Consider the following 6,141-nt stretch of genomic DNA (forward strand, 5'->3'; position numbering starts at 1 on the left):
CCGCTGATATTTCAAAACAAAAATCAGATTGCAGCGGAATCGGCATAAGCGGGATCGACGTTCATCGCATGAACGCTGTTTCTAGACCGTTCGTAATTAGATAAGAATTAATAAATTTAAAACCTTTAGGGAGATCAAATCTTTACCTTGTGCGGGTAGATGATCACCGCAAACTGAAGCTCGTGGTTTTAGGTTGAGGGTTCGTTTGAAGCCGTTCAAACGTCCGGCCTCTACGGGTATCCACACGAAGCAGAGGACCTGATCAAAGATCTCTTGTCTTCCCGGGGTGCTAGCTCCCTTGCAAAGACTTCTTTTGATGGCTGATCTCCTCTCTTTCTTTCAACTCTTGAATATGCTTGAGAGGAGGAAGAAGAAGGATGAAGAAGAGGATGAAGAAGAATCCCCACGCAGCCTTCTTTTCTTCCTTGCGTTGGATGAAGCAAGGGAAGGGGAGGAGGCCGCCAACACTTGGAGTTCTTCTTCCCTTGCTTGCGGCTGAAACAAGGAGAGGGGAGAGGGTGGCCACGGCACAAAAGGGAGAGGAAGCAATCATCTAGGGCGCCGGCTTCATAAGCCTTCTTATAGCCATCTAGGGCTCCTCCAAAGTAGGAGCCCTAGATGACTTTCCAAAGAGGGGGCGCCGGCCCCCTCTCTTGTGCCGCACCAAGTGATCAAGGGGAGGAGCTTGCGCCCCTCCCTCTTGGTAAACCCTAGTCCACATTAGGGTTTGCATTGCCCTAATGTGGTTAAGCCCTAATCCTATTAGGCTTAGCCCAAGGGTGAACCAATGGATCCAATCTAGGTAAGTCCTAATCCAATTAGTACTTGAATCAATTTTGACTCAATTGAACTCTTCAATCCTAATCCAATTAGGAGTCTTATTGATTCATTAGATTAATAATTAATTGTGACTTAAGAAACCCTAATCTATATTAGGATGTATTTAATTTTAGTCCTAATCCAATTAGGACTCAATTTGAATCCGAAGTCCTAATTCAATTGGGACTTCTAGGAATCCTATTCTAAGTAGGAATTCACATTGAATTCAAAAATCCTATTCTAAGTAGGATTGTGGGAATCCTAATCCAAGTAGGAATCCCAGTCCTACTCCAACTAGGATTTCCAGTCCTAATCCAATTAGGACTCTAGGAATCCTACTCGAAGTAGGACTCTTGTTTCAAGTCCAATTAATTAATTCCCTTTGTTCCTTCTTCAACTGAATATCAATCGAATTGATTACTTGTGATTCCTAATCACTATTCAACCATCAGATCGGTCAATACTTCTAGTGTGTGTGACCCCATAGGTTCTACTCTGACTGGTAGTGAGATATATTGTGATCTCTATCACAATATCATTGAAGACTCCTTTCAATGGGTTGGAACGATTCCAACTCAACTCATTAGGGTTTATCGATCATCAAGATAATCCCTATGAGTCCCACCATCCACCAGTGACACCTAGCAGCATGTAGTGGCTACCCAGCAGAATAGAATGGTGAACCTCTAGGTGCAGTTATCGTATGATACAGTCCTACTATCGTGGATCCCTACAGGACGGAGGTCATGGACAACTCGTCAAACCCCATCGTCTGTCATATGTGAAGATTTATTCGACTTAAGTTCGAGAGTGGAAAACTCTTTCTCCACTGTGCATACTGCCCCGGCCGAGGTCTTACGAACTTAGTCTTATAAATCACATAGGATCTCTCCTTATCTATCAAGGTCGATAGATTCCTTATAGGTGCATACCCTACTCCTACAGTGAACTTACTGCAGCCAATCTACACTGCATGGACCCATATGGCTAGGGACCATGTATGTGTGCAGTCAAACTACAATAACCTCCCTGTGAGTAGCCGAAGCACCGCAGGTCAAAGGACCAGTCACACTACTGCAACATCAAGCAAGTCACTGACGAGTGGATAGACATCCAAGTGACTTCTTGTCTTGGTCACGCTCAGTACCCTTGTTCTCTAACAAGCACCTGCACTATCACTTCAGTGTCCCTACACTATGGACTCAAGTCTCATCCATCGAGAAGGAAAGTGATCTGTGCACTGATCGGATCGATCACCATCCTCGTGATGATCCATTGATCAGGAGCATTTAGAAATTAATCACCAATGATACATGGCTCAAATTCTCAACTCTTGAGAATATGCATCATCATCTTATTAATTTCTTGGACGATTCATAGACACATAAATAATATGAATGAAAAGATGTCTTTTATTTATTCAATAATAAATAGTCAAGTACAAAATTATGTCCCTAGAATTAACAATGTGTCAGCCAGATTGGCTTCTAGGGCATACATCTAACAGTGTAGATAGTAGAGCATGGAAGAGAGCCTGGTGAGGTAGAGTTTTATAAGATGACCCACACTCACCGAGATGGCAGCTTTGTCCGGGACGAGTCGAGAGATATAGTTGTATGTATTCATTTTTTATTTGATCATAATTTTTTTATTAATTTTACTTCTTTTAAATTATTAATGTGACTGTTTATTTTTTTGAGAGAGATATAGGAAAGAGCTACAAATCTTATTTGAGAGCGCGTCGGAGAGTCATCATCATCCGACGCGGCCAGTCGCGTCGAGGGTCAGGTCTATGCAGAATTGATGGGCCCAGAACGTTATGGACGCGTGAGGGGTTACGGTATCGGAGTTACCCCCACTCAGCTGTCTGCAGTGAGCCGATATACCCAAGATGCCAGACAAGGTACTAGCACTGCAGAGGTTTGTAGTTTGAAGACAGAGATGGCACAGATAAAGCAGTCATATGAGACAAGGATAGAGGAGATGAGGCAGAGTCATATGACTGATATGGCGGAGTTGAAGCAGAGCCAAGAGTTGAATATACAATCTTTGCAGGATCAGCTTAACCATATTTCATCTTTTTTGCAGAGATTTGCTCCTCCGGTACATAACTAAATATATTTGAATATTTTATATAATTATAATGTATTCTTGTATGAGCGTGATGACTTTCGTATTTTTAGTTTCTAAAGTATTTTTTTTTCTTGTAGGTTGATGATACTTCATCTACTCGTAGAGATGATGATGTCGTCGATCCTTGATACATATCGTAGATTGTGTACTTAGAAATTTGAGATGTATATTTTTAGAATGTTTTTGAAGTACAATGTAATCAAATATTATAATATGAATGTAATCAAAGTTCTTGTTTGTGACGTGTATTTTGTTATATATGTGATTTAGTGTATTTGTTTTGTTAGAATTTAATGTGTACAGGGTATTAAAAATTACTTTTATAAATTTTTTTAAAAAAAAATTCATTTGCCGACGCTTTTAAGCGTCGGCAAAAGCGACCCGCACAACACTGGCAAAAAATGGCACGCTTTTAACGACGCTTTAAAGCGTCTGTGTAGTCCAAGAGTGCCGAGGTTGGTCCAAGTTTGCCGACGCTTAAAAGCGTCGGCTGAGTGCATAGTTAACGACGCTTAAAAACGTCGGCATAGGCCACCTTCGCCGACGCTTTAAAGCGTCTGTGTAGTCCAACAGTGCTGAGGTTGGTCGAAGTTTGCCGACGCTTAAAAGCGTCGGCTAACGGCATAGTTAACGACGCTTAAAAACGTCGGCATAGGCCACCTTCGCCGACGCTTTAAAGCGTCGGCATAGACCGCCGACGCTTTCTTCATGCGTCAGCCTAAACCGGCCCCACGCCCACCTGCCCGACGTCGGAGCCACGCTTTGAGGAGCGTGGGTGAGAAATTCGCCGACGCTTAAAAGCGTCGGTATAGACGAAATATAGCGCCGGGAGATATCAATTATTTTGTAGTGTGCATTCGGTCTGAGCCTATGATGTGGAAGATTGGGCAGAGATGCTTCGAAAACTAGATCAATTGCACGTTGGATATCACGCATTGGAGAAAGTGCATCCGAAAGATCATCAGGGACTACATCATGAAACTCTTCTAAAAGGAAAACTACTATAGGGGAATGTTCAAGATTGGACGCCACATGGGTATCTTTAGCTACAAGTGCCAATTCAGGTGGCTAGCTCTAAATATCTGTCACTACCTCTTCGATAGTAGTGATGTGAAGTGGCTTGGTTGTACTTAGATCAATAGTCTCCCTTTGGAAATTATTTTGGACAAAGTCTAATTCTGTAGGTTTGTCTTCAAAGTCTTCTTCATAGTCTTCTATATTTGGTTCATAGACTTCTTCGACATATTCGACCTCTTGGCTTCTAACTTTTGGTTCAGTAATCAGGTAGGTTCTAATGGAACATTGGGATGCTATGTGGTCGAATTGTTGACACCTTGAGCATTGGGTTTGGTGCCCAAGAAAATGGGGAAGGATTACAGGTGGTGCAACCAAACCGATTTTAGGTTGGGCTGCAATAGGGGTTAGCGGCGCAGGGGTCCTAGAATGAGCTCATAGATCTCTTGTTTGAATTCCTTGTATCCAGCCTGCATGGCAATGATCTGTTCTAGGAGAGACCTCAAAATGTCGGAATTCATGGTAGCTACAGGGGTTTTAGGTTGATTGAGATAGTGCTCCATATCACTACAGGTTGGCTTGCAATGATGACACTGGGTGATGATGTGAAATACAGTGTCACTAATGAAACCCTTATAAGTATAATGCAGGACCAGATTTGATGCAGGACAACCTACTAATGCAATCTATTATGATTTCAGAGATCAGCAAGTCTTCACAAGAATAACTTAAAGTTTAAATGTTGCTGATTTTTACTTCGGTTATTCAGAATTAAGGATTAAGATTATTCAATTTAAGAAATTAGATTGCAATCAAGTAGTTCAGTTGTTCTGATCCTAAAGTAATTTGAACGAATAATGTTGAAAAACATCCTGTTGCTAGAATGTGCTAATTTAATATCAAGATTTAATGGGTAATAGGACGGGTTCGGAAGTAAAAGGTTTAATGTTCTGAATTTTGACAGCAATATAAGTTTTCAACTACGGGGAAAGAGGAGAAGAAGGAAGAACAAAAGAGGAAGAAGGAAGAAGAGGTTATAGGGACGCAGGAAGAAGAGAAGGAAAGGAGGAGGAAGAAGAAGAATAAGATGTGGGAAAAAGAAAGTTTTTAATCATTCATTAAAATCCTAATCATGAAAATAGTCCCCTATATATAAGGCCAAATAAACACAATTAACATAAAACCCCCTTATACAAAAATAACTCCTAATAAGCCCACAAATAACACAAATAAGCCCTAAAATGCAAACAAGCCCAGAAATAAAAATAAAATAAATATGTAAATAAACGAGTCTGACTCAATCCGGGGGCTCAGGATCATCTGGATGAAGGGCTCTGATGTCCCCATCAAAAAGTATTTGATGAATGATGATATTTCCATCTAAGTTTTAAAGGAGATAGATGAGATTAAGGTGGATATGGGGAAAGGGAAGGAAAGGCATTCTTGGAAGTGAAATGGGGAAATGTAACCCCAATTTTTTTCTCTCTATTGGAAAATAGAAAAAATAGAGACCTCACACGTATAACTCAGAAATTTTTAGAATCTAATACAGGTTGTTTGCAGTGGATATAGCAAGTCTAGAGAAAATATTATTTTAGCATGACAAATTGTTGGTTCACTATGACATGAAAATAAAGTTTTTGTTTGCAGACTCTATGCCACATAGAAAGTGATAGAATTACCATTATAAAGTGTCATTCGTATTCTGATAAACCTATAGACTAGCCCATTGGGTCACCTTTCCAACCTGAATCTTGAAGCCTCACTAACAAAATTATTAATTTAAAGTTTAGACATCATTTTTGTTATGTAGGATGGCCAATCTACTTTTTTTTTTGTTGTCTTGAAGCACGGTTCACAAGATTATTTTCATTTCGCCACTTAAGTATACAATTTTATTGAAAATATAAAATGATCCAAACAATTTAAAATCTTTTTTTTTCTTTTTAGCATGTGAGATGGTGCTTTGTTTTATAAGCTAATATTTTTGTGCGAGACCATTTGGTTAGGGTATAGAGCTAGATGGCAAATTTGGCTTACAATTATTGCAACACACTTATAGCATCAAGCAATTTTCAAAAGTTTTCATACAGTTCATTCAGGGATGTAGTTGGTAAAGCCATTAGGATTTGGTTCCCAATGACATAGGTCAGAGTCCTGATCCCCCACCCAATT

General features: G+C 40.1%; 1 long non-coding RNA gene across 1 annotated transcript; it reads left to right on the forward strand.

Annotated features, from left to right (window-relative positions):
* Positions 1 to 2,866: 2,866 nt before the first annotated feature.
* On the forward strand, positions 2,867 to 3,194 carry LOC120113142. The gene is made up of 2 exons (XR_005514969.1): positions 2,867 to 2,922; positions 3,030 to 3,194. It is a non-coding gene; the product is annotated as an uncharacterized LOC120113142 (long non-coding RNA).
* Positions 3,195 to 6,141: the final 2,947 nt, after the last annotated feature.

This window comes from Phoenix dactylifera, chromosome 14 (genome assembly GCF_009389715.1).
Source record: "Phoenix dactylifera cultivar Barhee BC4 chromosome 14, palm_55x_up_171113_PBpolish2nd_filt_p, whole genome shotgun sequence".
In the NCBI taxonomy this organism is placed as follows: domain Eukaryota; kingdom Viridiplantae; phylum Streptophyta; class Magnoliopsida; order Arecales; family Arecaceae; genus Phoenix; species Phoenix dactylifera.